General features: G+C 46.0%; 1 protein-coding gene and 1 non-coding gene across 24 annotated transcripts in view; one reads left to right on the top strand and one right to left on the bottom strand.

Annotated features, from left to right (window-relative positions):
• The first annotated feature begins 963 nt into the window (after positions 1-963).
• Positions 964-16,460, top strand: part of BCL2L13 (BCL2 like 13) — a 96,973-nt gene continuing 81,476 nt past the window's right edge. For all 23 annotated transcript variants that reach the window (XR_012419030.1, XR_012419031.1, XR_012419028.1 and 20 more), the window contains exon 1: positions 964-1,104. The gene's annotated coding sequence lies outside the window, so the exon portion shown is untranslated. The remainder of the gene's footprint in view (positions 1,105-16,460) is intronic.
• On the bottom strand, positions 3,639-3,743 carry LOC123567387 (small nucleolar RNA U13). The gene has a single exon (XR_006690300.1). It is a non-coding gene; the product is annotated as a small nucleolar RNA U13 (small nucleolar RNA).

The raw sequence follows: 16,460 nt of genomic DNA, 5'->3' as shown, positions 1-16,460 counted from the left end.
TGGCCGGATCTCAGCTCACTGCAAGCTCCGCCTCCCGGGTTCACGCCATTCTCCGGCCTCAGCCTCCCGAGTAGCTGGGACTACAGGCGCCCGCCACCTCGCCCGGCTAGTTTTTTGTATTTTTAGTAGAGACGGGGTTTCACCGTGTTAGCCAGGATGGTTTCGATCTCCTGACCTCGTGATCCGCCCGTCTCGGCCTCCCAAAGTGCTGGGATTACAGGCTTGAGCCACCGCGCCCGGCCTATCACTTCTGATCTGGCTCAGTCTTCTACTTGTCAATGCCCTCCTTGTTCCAGTTCAGTACACACACCACGGGCAATTTGCTCTCCCTAAAACATATTGTATCCTCTCTCCTACATACCTTCCGATACTCCTCCAAAGAACTCTTGGATTCAAGTAAACAAACATCCATTAACACAAGTATGTTCCAGGCGCTGTGCTAGGTACTGTTAACAAAAACGGGTTAGTATTGTTAGGACTTCCTTCATGCCGTGGCACTTCTGCTCAGCCAGCTCCCTTCGCCTAGGACCTCTCTATACGACCCCGCTATATCCCCTCCCCGGAATTCCTTCCCAACCTTCAAGGACCATCTGCCCCAACTAGTGGCGAACACCGCGGCTGTAGTGACTGTGTAGATACTTATTTGACCACTTGAAACTCAACACATGTTTGTGGAACTGAACATAGGCTGTGTACGCACTAAGGCTTCTTTCCCTGGAATCGCCAGCCCACCAACCAGCCGGTCAGAATCCCAATCCCTCGACTCCAGAAATTATTTGGGAGACGGAATTTCCGAACGTCAGCAATCATAGATTTGGACGGGCTAGGAGGGTTTGGGTCTTCAGGTCACATCTGCGCGGAGAGACCTCCGGCCTCGGTGGTCGGTGCTTCCGCTCCGGATACCCTTCCGGTTCTCCGGTCGCCCAGGTCCCGCCCCGACGCCGGCCGTGACGAAGGCACGCTGGGGTGACCTCACCCTCCAACATGGCGGCGGCGGTAGATTAGGGCCGCGGGTCGGAGCCTTCACCGCCGCTGGGGGACCCTGTTGGAAGCAACCGCCGCTGCCGCCTCTTTCATCTCTTCTGGGGCAGGGGCCAGGGCCAGGTGAGGGGAGTGGGGTTCCGGGAAGGCTGAGCTGTGTGAGGAGGTGGTTTTCACCTGGGTAGGAAAGTGCCCAGAGACCGTATCGAGCCACCGGCTGACTCCCCAGTGGTTCCGACGACGCGTGAGTTTGAGTGTGTGTCTGCACCGGCGCTCCTTCGCCCGAAGGTGCTCGGAACTTAGGGGTCCGCTTCACCCAGACCGGACCTGGCCGCCCGGCCCCGCCGCTGAGCAGGCTTCTCCCGGCGTGGGGTGCCGGAGGCGGAGGAGCTCGGCCCTGGCTCCATGCCGCTGTCCTTCCCCACAGACAGCTTCACGTGGAAAACCCGGGTCCATTTTTAGGGCTAAACTGGGGAACGGCGACTTCTTTTTGGTTGAGGGAAAGGTTTTCCTGCGATTCCCTTAGGACACTTGAAGATTATCTTTGCCAGTCTTAGTCGTTTCTTTTCAGAGATTGTTAGAAGTCTTGTTTCTTAACCTTAATTCACTGCTGTTCTGACACCCATTCTTTTTTTGGAAAAAAAACTGCCTTCTTGCCCTTGGAGGCAATACAGTTCACATGGAGACATTTTTCCCCTTTGATTTATCCTCCCAACATTCTGTAAAGATCCTGTTTTTTGCTTTCATAACCGACTTTTTGAGTGGAGGCTCTAACCTAGCGTTGAAAATCGGACGGATCTGTCCAGTTGTTCCCATGCTGTTGACTGATAGCTTTGGTTAGCTCCCAGCCACTCCCTGCACAAGTGTTTGTTTATCCAAAATAGCTATCTCACTGTCTCTGTTTAGAAGTTGTGAACTAAGCTGACAGCCCTCTCTCCTTACTTTTATTTTGTTGTTGTTGTTGTTGTTACGTAAAACAAAACAAAAACTTCTATGGCGAAATTGTAAGATTTCCCCTGGAGGTTTAGTATAAAGCAGAATGTTGCTCTCTGCCCTGACTTGTGTGACCTTGGATGAGTTAGTTGCCACACCCTTCAGATACATTCTTTCTTTTTTTCTTTTCTTTTTTTTTTGAGACAAGAGTTTCACTCTTATTGCCCAGGCTGGAGTGCAATGGCTTGATCTCGGCTTACCGCAACCTCCGCCTCCTGGGTTCAAGCGATTCTCCTTCCTCAGCCTCCCGAGTAGCTGGGATTACAGGCATGCGCCACCACGCCTGGCCTATTTTGTATTTTTAGTAGAGACGGGGTTTCACCATGTTCGTCAGGATGGTCTGGAACTCCCAACCCGCCTGGTCATCCACCCGCCTCGGCCTCCCGAAGTGTTGGGATTACAGGTGTGAGCCACCATGCCGGGTGATACTTTCGTTTTTACACCCCCCCCATGAAGTATTCTTTTCATTTTTAGCCCCCTGTCTCCCCCAAATGAAGCATTCTTCATTTGGTAATAGGCAGTTAAAGGTATTGAAAATCTTTTTACTCTGAATGGTCAGGTACTATTCTGTATTTTTTTTTCCAATGGCTCATTTTTTATGTGGAAGAGTATATTCAGTAGTTGGATTCACTTTTTATTTTATTTTAAGCTGTCTCCTACAGCAAGGACCAGTAGTTGAATTCAATTGAAAGATGTCTAAGGCTATATCCAACCAGTCTTGTAAAAAAACAGACTTGTGTTTACTAGCACATAATCTAATAAACATTTATTAAATATCACACACACTAAGCTTTTAGGACAAGTGGTTTGCAACAGTAATAATCATTATTAAAAGCATTTTATTTGACTGTATGCGATGGCTTATAATAATCCCAGCACTTTGGGAGGCTCAGGCAGGAGCATTGCTTGAGCCCAGGAGTTCGAGACCAGCCTGGGCAACATAAGGAGACCTTGTCTTCACAAGAAATTAAAAAAATAAAATAAAATAAAATTAGCTAGGCATAGGTCCCAGCTACTTGGAAGACTGAGGTGAGAGGGAGGGCTGCTGTGAGCTGCGATTGCTCCACTGTACTTCAGTCTGGGTGACAGAGAGAGACCCTGACTCAAAAAATATATATATATTTATTCATTAAATATACGTGTATATATATATTTTCGAAATGGAGTATCACTCTGTCGCCTAGGCTGGAGTGCAGTGGCGCGATCTCGGCTCACTGCAAAGTCTGCCTTCTGGTTCACACCATTCTCCTGCCTCAGCCTCCCGATTAGGTGGGACTACAGGCACCCGCCACCACGCCTGGCTAATTTTTTGTATTTTTTTAGTAGAGACTGGGTTTCACTGTGTTAGCCAGGATGGTCTTGATCTCCTGACCTCGTGATCCGTCTGCCTCGGCTCCCCAAAGTGCTGGGATTACAGGCATGAGCCACTGTGCCTGGCCTAAATATATATATATGTATATTTTATCGTGAAATACTTTAGGCATACAAAACACACGTTTTAAACATTCACTTAGTAGTTCCAGTCTGCATTTATCATTTTTCAGACAGGATTTTGATTTGTATCTTATTCCAAGTAAATGTTCACCAAGAGTTCTTGTTTAATATATATACAGAGTAGGGGTGGGTAGTATTTTCAGATTAGTTTATTTTTTTTTATTTTTCCTCCTCAGATGGTAATGTGCCAGTGAGCCCAAGAGGTAACATGGTTTGAGGGAGTCACATGTCACGCATTAGCATGAAACCCAGTTCTTTATGAACCACAAAAGGATCGGAGTAGCTGATTTTTTTTTAGCAACTTTATTGAAATATAATTAATATACCATACAACTCACCATTGTACAGTTCACTGCTTTTTAGTATATTTACAGAGTTGTACAGCTACCACCACAATCATTTTCATCACTTCAAAAAGAGACTCCCATACCCATTAGCAGTCATTCTTTATTACTGGCCCCTCTACTCCCACCTCTGGCAACCACTGATCTACTTTCTGTGTCTATGGATTTGCCTATTCTGGAGATTTCACATAAATGGGATCACATAATACATGTTTTTTTTTTCTTTGTGAGCCACCGTGCCCGACTAATATGTGGTCTTTTGTGTCTGGCTTCTTCTTTTCTTTTCTTTTTTTTTTTTTTTTTTTTTTGAGACGGAGGCTCACTCTGTTGCCAGGCTGGAGTGCAGTGGCCTGATCTCACTGCAACCTCCGATTCCCAGGTTCAAGCGATTCTCCTAACTCAGTCTCCTGAGTAGCTGGGATTACAGGTGGGCGCCACCACACCCCGCTAATTTTTGTATTTGTCGTAAAGACAGGGTTTCGCCATGTTGGCCAGGCTGGTCTCCAACTCCTGACCTCAGGTGATCTTGACCTCCCAAAGTGCTGGGATTACTGGTGTGAGCCACCACACCCTGCCTGTCTGGCTTCTTTCACTTAGCATAATGTTTTCAGAGTTTATCCAAGATGTAGCGTGTATCAGTACTTCATTCCTTTTTATTACTGCATTATATTCCATGGTATGAACATAGCACATTTTAAAAATCAGTTCATGGACAGGTTTTGTTTTTTTTTTTTTTTTTTGTGAGATGGAGTCTCACTCTGTCACCCAGGCTGGAGTGCAGTGGCGTGATCTTGGCTCACTGCAAGCTCTCCCTCCCGGGTTCACGCCATTCTCCTGTCTCAGCCTCCCGAGTAGCTGGGACTACAGGCGCCCTCCACCACGCCTGGCCAATTTTTTGTATTTTTAGTAGAGACGGGGGTTCACTGTGTTAGCCAGGATGGTCTCCATCTCCTGACCTCGTGATCCGCCCACCTCGGCCTCCCAAAGTGCTGGGATTACAGGCGTCAGCCACCATGCCCAGCCAGTTTTTTTTTTTTTTTTTTGAGATGGCGTTTCACTCTTGTTGCCCAGGCTGGAGTGCAATAGCACCATCTCAGCTCACCGCAACCTCTGTCTCCTGGGTTCAAGCGATTCTCCTGCCTCAGCATCCTGAGTAACTGGGACTACAGGCACACACCACCATACCCAGCTAATTTTTTTTGTATTTTTTGTAGAGATGGGGTTTTGCCATGTTGCCCAGGCTGGTCTGAAATTGTTGGACTCAAGTGATCCTCCTGCCTCTGCCTCCCAAAGTGCTGGGATTATATGCATGAGCCACCACGCCTGGTCTGTAATGCTGCTTTGAGCATTCATGTGCAAATTTTTGTGTAGACATGTGTTTTCATTTTTCTCTGGTACATATCTAGAAGTGGAACAGAGTAACTGAATTTTATGTTCTCATTTTACACAAGCCATATACAGGAAGCCTCATTATTGTGAAAGTCAGATTATTTAGGACAGGATGAAAGTAAGGCAGTCGTCTGTGAATTATCTGCAAATGCCAACGTCTAAGTGAAAATATTTTTGGGTAGCTCTTAACACAGGATTGAACAATTAGGCCTGTTTTAATTGGAAAGGGAGTAGAACTAGAGTTCTAGTGTCTGGTGGGTTTTAAAAATGATACTTGTCCAGTTGCATTTTTCAGATGGGTGGGGTGAATATTTTGCCATTTCATAATTTTTTTTTGAGATGGAGTTTCACTCTTGTGAGGTCTTCACTCCTGACCTCAGGTAATCCGCCCACCTTAAGCCTCCCAAAGTGCTGGGATTACAGGTGTGAGCCACCGCACCCGGCCATTTCGTAATTTTTATTAGGATTATTTTACACTCTTTCAGAGAAAGTCCTAGAATTCAGTAGGAGCTGGTAAAGCATGGATTAGAAAATAGCTTTGGACTCCATGTTAACTTGTGGAACCTAAAAAAAATTCCCTATTCAAGCCACCGGTGAGTGATGAGACTAAAGAGCTGATAACCAAGAAACTTAATTTTTTTTTTTTTTTTTTTTTTTTTTTTTTTGAGACGGAGTCTCGCTCTGTAGCCCAGGCTGGAGTGCAGTGGCCGGATCTCAGCTCACTGCAAGCTCCGCCTCCCGGGTTCACGCCATTCTCCGGCCTCAGCCTCCCGAGTAGCTGGGACTACAGGCGCTGCCACCTCGCCCGGCTATTTTTTTTTGTATTTCTTAGTAGAGACGGGGTTTCACCGTGTTAGCCAGGATGGTCTCGATCTCCTGACCTCGTGATCCGCCCATCTCGGCCTCCCAAAGTGCTGGGATTACAGGCTTGAGCCACCGCGCCCGGCCTTTTTTTTTTTGAGATGGAGTCTTGTTCTGTCACCCAGGCTGGAGGGCAGTGGCCTGATCTCCACTCACTGCAAGCTCCGCCTCCCGGGTTCACGCCATTCTCCTGCCTCAGCCTCCCGTGTAGCTGGGACTACAGGCGCCTGCTACTGCGCCCGGCTAATTTTTGTATTTTTAGTAGAGACGGGGTTTCACCATGTTAGCCAGGATGGTCTCCATCTCCTGACCTCATGATCCGTCCGTCTCGGCCTCCCAAAGTGCTGGGATTACAGGCGTGAGCCACCGTTCCCGGCCCAAGAAGCTTAATTTTTGTTGTTGTTGTTGTTAAGTTTGCTTTTTTATTTAATTTTAATTTTATTTATTTATTTATTTTTTGTGATGGAGTCTCGCTCTGTTGCCCAGGCTGGAGTGCAGTGGCGAGATCTCAGCGTACTGCAAGCTCCACCTCCCAGGTTCAAGCAATTCTCCTGCCTCAGCCTCCCGAGTAGCTGAGATTACAGGCGCCCACCACCACGCCTGGCTAATTTTTTGTATTTTTAGTAGAGACAGGGTTTCACCGTGTTAGCCAGGATGGTCCCGATCTCCTGACCTCGTGATCCGCCCACCTTGGCCTCCCAGAGTGCTAGGATTACAGGCATGAGCCACTGCGCCCAGCCTACTTTTTTATTTTGAGACAGAATCTCACTCTGTTGTCCAGGCTGGAGTGCAGTGGTGCGATGTCGGTTCATTGCAACCTCCGCTTCCTGGGTTCAAGCGATTCTTCTGGCTCAGCCTCCTGAGTAGCTGGGAATGCAGATGCACGCTGCCACACCCTGCTTATTTTTGTATTTTTAGTAGAGATGGGGTTTCACCATGTTGGCCAGGCTGGTCTCAAACTCCTGACCTTAGGTGATCTGCCTGCCTGGCCTCCCAAAGTGCTAGGATTACAGGCGTGAGCAACTTCGCCTGGTCTATTAATGTTTAAAATTACAGATTTTTGATTTGCGATGGATTTATCGAATGTGAATTTTTATTTTTTTCTTTATAAACTGGGATTATAGTTGTGTTCAACTCTGTATTATTGGAGTATTTAATAATTCTTTTTTTTTTTTTTGAGATGGATTCTTACTCTGTCACCAGGCTGGAGTGCAGTTTCACTATCTCAGCTCACTGCAACCTCTGCCTCCCAGGTTCAAGCGATTCTCCTCTCTCAGTCTCCGAAGTAGCTGGGACTACAAGCGTGTGCACCATGCCCAGCTAATTTTTGTATTTTTAGTAGAGACAGGGTTTCACCATGTTGGCCAGGATGGTCTCGATCTCCTCACCTTGTGATCCGCCCGCCTTGGCTTCCCAAAGTGCTGGGATTACAGGCATGAGCCACCACACCCGGTTTAGGAATGTCTTTTTTAAAAGGCATCCAAGGTAATTTGATGGGACAAGTTTGGGAAACATACAAAAGACTTTCATGTTGCTGCATGTTTGCTTTACATAAGAACTAATAGTAGGTTTTTTTGTTTTTTTTTTTTGAGACAGAGTCTCCCTCTGTCGTCCAGGCTGGAGTGCAGTGGTGCAATCTAGGCTCACTGCAACCTCTGCTTTCTTGGTTCAAGTGATTCTCATGCCTCAGCCTCCTGAGTAGCTGGGATTACAGGGACATGCCACCACGCCTGGCTAATTTTTATATTTTTAGTAGAGATGGGGTTTTGCCATGTTGGCCAGGCCGGTCTCCAACTCCTGGCCTCAAGTGATCCAGCCACCTCAGCTTCCTAAAGTGCTGGGAAGTATAGGCATGAGCCCCCGTGCCCAGCTTATAGTAGGATTTAATAGCTGCTGTGTACCTTCTGATTATGTTTCATAAAATGTGTCTAATTCCTATAATATAATCAGCACTGGTAGCATTCTGGAACTTGGACTGGTACTTGTAATAGAAATCTAGTTTAAAAAAGAAAATAAGCCATATGTTGTAGAATTGTGGATGATATATATTTGTTGTTGAAGGTTCATGGATGTTTTACTTGTGGTTGGTTTTGGAGATGATGACAAATGAATACATAAACACAGCATGAGGTTACTCTAGGTTTCCTTAGGCTGTCTGGCTGGCTGCAGCCACAGTTAGCTTTCTTTATCCAGTTTCTATATCTCTGCAGATTCCACCAATCTCAATTGGAGAATATTTGGGGGAGAAAACACAAATAACTAAAAACAATACAAATGATACCAATACAGTATAACAGCTATTTAAATGGTATTTACATTGTGTTAGGTATTGTAAGTAATCTAGAAATGACTGAAAGTATATGAGAAGAAGGAAGTGAGTAGGTTATACACAAATACCACACCATTTTGTATGAGGAACTTGAGCATCTGAGGATTTTGGAATCCGCAAGTATCCTGGAACCAATCCCATATGGGTACCAAGGGACAACTCTACTTGAAACTTAATAGAGGAACAAAGTGAAAAGAGTAAGGCACAGAAAGAAACAGATGGGTTACATAATATGTTTAATAGTTTGAATTGTACAAATTATAGCAGTTTCTGTTTTTTTTTTTTTTTTTTTTTTTGAGACAGTTTTGCTCTTGTTGCCCGGGCTGGAGTGCAGTGGTGCGATCTCGGCTCACTGCAGCCTCCATTTCCCGGGTTCAAGTGATTCTCCTGCTTCAGCCTCCAGAGTAAATGGGATTACAGGCACCTGCCACCATGTCCAGCTAGTTTTTGTATTTTTTTTTTTTTTTTTGAGACGAGTCTCGCTCTTGTCGTGCAGGCTGGAGTGCAGTGGCGCGATCTTGGCTCACTGCAAGCTCTGTCTCCCGGGTTCTCGCCATTCTCCTGCCTCAGCCACTCGAGTAGCTGGGACTACAGGCGCCTGCCATCAAGCCTGGCTAATTTTTTTGTATTTTTAGTAGAGACGGGATTTCACCGTGTTAGCCAGGATGGTCTCGATCTCCTGGCCTTGTAATCCGCCTGCCTCGGACTCCCAAAGTGCTGGGATTACAGGTGTGAGCCACTGCACCTGGCCTAATTTTTGTATTTTTAGTGGAGACGGGGTTTCACTGTGTTGACCAGGCTGGTCTCGAACTCCTGACCTCGTGATCTGCCTGCCTTGGCCTCCCAAAGTGCTGGGATTACAAGCATGAGCCATCATGCTTGGCCTAAATATCTGCCTTTTAGATATGAAATAGTCTGTTGGTGAGCTTATAGTGGGATGGACTTGAGCCCCTTGTCCCTTGCTTCTACAAAAGCTTTAGATGATGGTCCCAGCTCATAATTACTTTTCATCCAATCTAGCTTTTTGTTTTTTCCCCCATCCGTTCTCAAAACTGACAAATTTGCTTCTTTCAGTACTCTGGGTCTGTGATACTATGAAAACCACCTTGTTTTGCTACCGTATCGTCCCGTATTACTAGTGTTAGTGTTTTCACTTCTGCATTCCTCTCACCTAGTACATTGCCTGGCATGTAGTAAATATGTGTTGAATAAATACAGTTAAGGGCTAAGAGGAAGTGAAGATGGTGTACCCAATTAAGTGGTTGTGATGTTAACTAGCTGTATGATTTTAGGCAAATAAATTGTTCTTGTTCCTCCATCTATAAAATTGAGACTATTGGCCAGGCGTGGTGGCTCACGCCTGTAATCCCAGCACTTTGGGAGGCTAAGGCAGGGGGATCATGAGGTTGAGAGATCGAGACTGTCCTGGCTAACACGGTGAAACCCTGTCTTTACTAAAAATACAGAAAATTAGCCGGGCGAGGTGGCGGGTGTCTGTAGTCCCAGCTCCTTATGAGGCTGAGGCAGGAGAATGGCCTGAACCTAGGAGGCGGAGCTTGCAGTGAGCTGAGATCACACCACTGCACTCCAGCCTGGGCGACAGAGCGAGACTCCGTCTCAAAAAAAAAAAAAAAAAAAGAAAAAGAAAAGAAAAATGCTTTAGAAACAGTGTCATGAAGATGTAATTTATATATGATGTTTATTAGAAATGCTGAAGTCCATCCAGGCACGGTGGCTCATGCCTATAATCCCACCACTTTGGGAGGCTGTGGTGGGTGGTTCAGGAGGTCAGGAGATAGAGAACATCCTGGCTAACACGGTGAACCCTGTCTCTACCAAAAATTACAAAAAATTAGCCGGGCTTGGTGACACACCCCTGTAGTCCCAGCTACTTGGGAGGCCAAGGCAGAAGAATCGCTTGAACCCAGGAGGCGGAGGTTGCAGTGAGCCAAGGTCGTGCCACTGCACTCTAGCCTGGGTGACAGAGAGACTCTGTCTCAAAAAAAAAAAAAAAAATGCAAAAGTCCATTGTGCAATATATTTATTAGACACTGCAGCATGTTGCAAAGGAAGTGGGTTTCCCTCCCATTTTGTGCTTAGAGACCTGACCCTGTAGTAGTGCTGTGGAGTTTACACTTGGCATATTGTGAATACTTTTGCCCTATAATTTAATACAAATGTGCTAGTTATATAATAGTGTTCTTGGGATGTGACTTTTCCCCCATTTAACCATAGGCCTGAAGGAGCTGGTTCGTTGCTACACAACTGGAAGCTCAAGCTAAATTAGAAGTTGGGGCCAGATATGGTGGCTCACGCTTGTAATCCCAGCAATTTGGGAGGCTAAAGTGGGAGGATCACTTGGGGCCTGGAGTTTGAGACCAGCTGGGGCAGCATAGTGAGACTCCATCTCTATAAAAAATTTAAAAATTAGGCCGGGTGCAGTGGCTCACATCTGTAATCCCAGCACTTTGGGAGGCCGAGGCGGGTGGATCACGAGGTCAGGAGATCGAGACCATCCTGGCTAACACGGTGAAACCCTGTCTCTACTAAAAATACAAAAAAAAAACAGCTGGGCATGGTGGCGGGCGCCTATAGTCCCAGCTACTTGGGAGGCTGAGGCAGGAGAATGGCGTGAACCTGGGAGGTGGAGCTTGCAGTGAGCTGAGATCGCGCCACTGCACTACAGCCTGGGCAACAGAGCGAGACTCCGTCTCAAAAAAAAAAAAATTTTTTTTAATTAAAAAAAAATATATTGAATGGATATTTTATACTGTAGGTCTGGTATGTTTATAACTAGAATGACAAATATGCATTTAAAGTCTGAAAACTCTATACTAGATTTAAACGAATAAATATAATCCTTCAAATATATAGATATATGGGCTTTAACATATAGAGTTAAAGATAGAAGATAATGAAATTCATGATTAAGATTACATTTATAATTAGACAATCAGGTTTTACAAGAAAATTTGGAGAACATTACGCTAAAAATCAAATTTGGAAACTCGGTGATTTGTAGTTTGTCTCTGGCTTTTGGGTTGGTAATCAACTTCAGCGATATGGATTCTTGGTAAATACAAGAAATTTGAGGCCGGGCGCGGTGGCTCAAGCCTGTAATCCCAGCACTTTGGGAGGCCGAGACGGGCGGATCACGAGGTCAGGAGATGGAGACCATCCTGGCGAACACGGTGAAACCCCATCTCTACTAAAAAATACAAAAAAAAAACTAGCCGGGCGAGGTGGCGGGCGCCTGTAGTCCCAGCTACTCGGGAGGCTGAGGCAGGAGAATGGCGTAAACCCGGGAGGCAGAGCTTGCAGTGAGCTGAGATCCGGCCACTGCACTCCAGCCTGGGCGACAGAGCCAGACTCCATCTCAAAAAAAAAAAAAAAAGAAATTTGAATACAACAAATCAGAGAACATCAATTTTTTTTTTCTTTTAATTAGAGACAGGGTGTTACCCTGTCACTCAGGCCGGAGTGCAGTGGCATTATCACAGGCTCACTGCAGCCTCAATCTCCTGGGATCAAGCTAGCTTCCTGCCTCAGCCTCCCACAGTATTGGGATTATGGGCATGAACCTGTTCTCGGCTCATCAATTTTTTGGGGGGATGGGGTAAATGGAGTCTAGCGTCTAGCTCTGTCACACAGGCTGGAGTGCAGTGACGTGATTTTGGCTCACTGCAACTTCCACCTCCCAGACTCAAGCAATTCTCTTGCCACAGCCTCCAGAGTGGCTGGTATTATAGGCACACGCAACCACGCCTAGCTAATTTTTGTATTTTAGTAGGGATGGGATTTCACCAGGTTGCCCAGGCTGGTCTCAAACTCTTGACCTCAGGTGATCCGCCTGCCTCAGCCTCCCAAAGTGCTGGGATTACAGGTGTGAGCCACCACGCCTGGCCAATTCTTTAAAGCATTTATTCAAAAATAAATACTTTCTTATTCCTGTCACCAAAGAAATACTGAGACTTTTATTTTTTATTTTTTAGCAAAAGAGTGTTGTTGCTAAAGAGACTTTTTTTTTTTTTTTTTTTTTTTTGAGACAGAGTCTTGGTCTGTCACCCAGGCTATAGGGCAGTGACACGATCTCGGCTCACTGCAACCTCTGCCTCCCAGGTTCAAGTGATTCTCCTGCCTTAGCCTCCTGAGTAGCTGGGATTCCAGGCACCTGCTACCACACCCGGCTAATTTTTATATTTTTAGTAGAGACGGAGTTTCACCATGTTGGCCAGGCTGGTCTTGAACTCCTGACCTCAGGTGATCCACCCACCTCAGCCTCCCAGAGTGCTGGGATTACAGGTGTGAGCCATCATGCCTGGCCGCCGAAGAGACTTCTAAAAGCTTAGATGGTTATTAATGTTATTAATTTTGTCTGTTCTTCCCCCCTTTTTTTTCTTTCTTTCTTTTTTGTTTTTTTCTGTTTTTTTTTTTTTGAGATGAAGCTTTGCTGTGTCATCCAAGCTGGAGTGCAATGGCATGATCTTGGCCCACTGCAACTTCTGCCTCCCTGCTCTGAGCAATTCTCCTGCCTCAGCCTCCTGAGTAGCTGGGATTATAGGCACCCGCCATCATGCTCAGCTAATTTTTGTATTTTTGTAGAGATGGGGTTTCACCATGTTGGCCAGGCTGGTTTTGAACTCCTGACCTCAGGTGATCCGCCTGCTTCAGCCTCCCAAAGTACTGGCATTACAGGCGTGAGCCACTGTGCCTGGCTGACTCTTCTTATTTTCATTCTTCTTGACATGTTACTACGTTTGACACAGTTGTTCACTGCCTTCTTATTGAAATGCCTCCCTGACTTCTGTGATCACAGTCTTTCCTGGTTTTCTTTCTACCTTTCTGTTTCAATCTGGACTGAAAGGGTTGCTCTTCCAGCTTCTCATCTTTTGACTACCCCTTAAATGTTAGTGAATTCTATTGTGTTCTTTTTAAGATTATACCAGTATTTCTGAACATATTTTGTAACCCATGTCTCCTTTATTAAAATAAGGTAAATAAAAATTTCCCAGGCTGGGCACGGTGGCTCACGCCAGTAATCCCAGCACTTTGGGAGGCCGAAGTGGGTGGATCACGAGGTCAGGAGATCGAGACCATCCTGGCTAACATGGTGAAACCCCATCTCTACTTAAAAAAAAAAAAATCACCGGCCGGGCGCGGTGGCTCAAGCCTGTAATCCCAGCACTTTGGGAGGCTGAGACGGGCGGATCACGAGGTCAGGAGATCGAGACCATCCTGGCTAACACGGTGAAACCCTGTCTCTACTAAAAAATACAAAAAACTAGCCGGGCGAAGTGGCGGGCGCCTGTAGTCCCAGCTACTTGGGAGGCTGAGGCAGGAGAATGGCGTGTACCCGGGAGGCGGAGCTTGCAGTGAGCTGAGATCCGGCCACTGCAGTCCAGCCTGGGCGACAGAGCATGACTCCGTCTCAAAAAAAAAAAAAAAAAAAAAATCAGCCGGCATGGTGACGGGCGCCTCTAGTCCCAGGTGCTCCGGAGGCGGAGGCAGGAGAGTGGTCTGAACCTGGGAGGCAGAGGTTGCTGTGAGCCGAGATCGCACCACTGCACTCCAACCTGGGTGACAGAGCAAGACTCTGTCTCAAAAAAAAAATTTTCCCTGGCTTCTATTCTGCTGGCGTTGGCGGTGGGAGGCATGTTCTTTTCCTTCTTGTCCCAGCACTGAGAATCACTGCTGCAAACAAGATTGAAAATTTACTGAGCCTTACCTTCTATAGTCTGTAGTCTGAAAATAATAGGTGATTTTCGTTTTCTAAGTCTGAAAGTATATTGAATATTCTTTTACAAACTATACTTCTCCTGCTATTTTGACACACCCCTCCCATTGAAAATCATTGTTCTCCATTCACTTTTTTTTTTTAAAAAAAGACAGGATCTTGCTTTGTAGCCCAGGCTGGAGTGCAGTGGCGCACTCTCAACTCACTGCAACCTCTGCCTCCTGGGTCCCAGTTCAAGCAATTCTCCTGCCTCAGTCTCCCAAGTAGCTGGGATTACAGGCATGTGCCACCATGCCCAGCTAATAGAGACAGGGCTTCACCATGTTGGCCAGGATGGTCTTGAACTCTTGACCTTGTGATCTGCCTGCCTTGGCCTCCCAAAGTGCTGGGATTAGAGGCGTGAGCCACTGCTCCTGGCCATTCATGCTTTTTAGGTAATTCAGTTGACTTATATTTACAAAGAATACTTAGAATTTTGTATCTCCAGGCTAGACCTCTTTCTTTCTTTTTTTCTTTTTTTTTGAGACGGCGTCTCGCTCTGTCACCCAGGCTAGAGTGCAGTGGCGCAATCTCGGTTCACTGCAAGCTCCGCCTCCTGGGTTCAAGTGATTCTCCTGCCTCAGCCTCCTGAGCAGCTGGGACTACAGGTGCCCCCCATCACGCCCGGCTAATTTTGTCTATTTTCAGTAGAGACAGGGCTTCACTGTGCTAGCCAGGATGGTCTCGATCTCCTGACCTCGTGATCCACCTACCTGGGCCTCCCAAAGTGCTGGGATTACAGGCGTGAGCCACCACTCCCTGCCTCTTAAAGACCTTTATATCCAACTGCTTATTCTGTATCACTATCTGGATGACCTGTAGGTACTTGAAAATTCAGTTTAGATGCCCCTCAACTTACAGTGGGGTTACATCCTGAGAAACCCTTTGTAAGTGTAAAATATATGTTGAAAATGCATGTAATACACCTACCAAATATAACAGCCTATGTTTAAAACACATTAAGCAAAAAATGTTTTTTTAAAATTTTTTGTAGAAATGGGATTTTGCCATGTTGCCCAGGCTTGTCTCAAACTCCTAAGCTCAAGTGATCCCTCTGCCTTGGCCTCCCGAAGTGCTAGGATTACAGATGTGAACCACTGTTCCCAACCACACATTAAGCACATTTAAGTGTGCTTAAAACACATTAGCCTGCAGCTGTGTAAAATCATGAACTATAAAACTATTTTATAGTAAAGTGTTGAATATCTTATCAAATTTCTTTTTTTTTTTGAGACAGAGTGTTGTTCTTGTTGCCCAAGCTGGAGTGCAGTGGTGTGATCTCAGCTCACTTCAGCCTCTTCCTCCCGGGTTCAAACAATTCTCCTGTCTCAGCCTCCCAAGTAGCTGGGACTACAGTCGCACGCCACCACGACTGGCTAATTTTTGTATTTTTACTAGAGATGGGATTTTGCCATGTTGGCCAAGCTGATCTTGAACTCCTGGCCTCAGGTAATCCACCTGCCTCAGCCTCCCAACATGTGGGGTTGCAGACATGAGCCACTGCACCCGGCCATCAAATTTCTTGAATACCGTATTGAAAGTGAAAAAACAGAGTGGTTGTATGGATAGTTGAAGTTCAGTTTCTACTGAATGCATATCCTGTTCGCACTGCCATCATAAAGTGAAAAAATTGTAAGCCAAACTGTCGTAAGTCGGGGACTGTCTGTATACCCTAAAGTGATTTCCTTATCTTTCCCCAAACTAGCTCTTCCTATATTATCTGGTTTGAGAAATAGGAGTAATACCACTTACCTTACAGCTTCGTGGGTCAGTCACTCACTGAGTTAACCAACAGATCTTTGAATTCCTAACCTTTTTCCTATCCATCCTCCCTTTTCAGTGTTCTGTTCCTATGCTAGTTCATGCCTTCTTATATCTCTTGCTGAAGTTTTCCATATTCTCCTAACTTGTCTCCTTGCCTCTACTCTCCAGTCTGTCTTCCTTACCACCTCCAGTATGATTTTTTTTTTTTTTTTAAGACATGGTCCTGCTTTGTCACCCAGGCTGGAGTGCATTGGTATGTGATCATAGCTCCCTGTAACCTCAAGCTCCTGGGCTCAAGTGATCCTCCTGCCTTATCAGCCTCCCAAGTAGCTAGGACTACAGGTGCATGCCACCACACCCAGGGCTAATTTTATTTTTTGTAGAGACGGGGTCTCACCATGATGTCCAGGCTGGTGTTGAATTCCTGACCTCAAGTGATCCTCCTGCCTTGGCCTTCCACAGTGTTGGAATTATAAGCATGAGCCACTGTGCCAGCCACTTATATCTATAGCCTTTTTATTCTGTATATTTC

This window comes from Macaca fascicularis, chromosome 10, assembly GCF_037993035.2.
Source record: "Macaca fascicularis isolate 582-1 chromosome 10, T2T-MFA8v1.1".
In the NCBI taxonomy this organism is placed as follows: Eukaryota; Metazoa; Chordata; class Mammalia; order Primates; family Cercopithecidae; genus Macaca; species Macaca fascicularis.
This window is presented reverse-complemented; position numbering and strand designations above follow the sequence as displayed.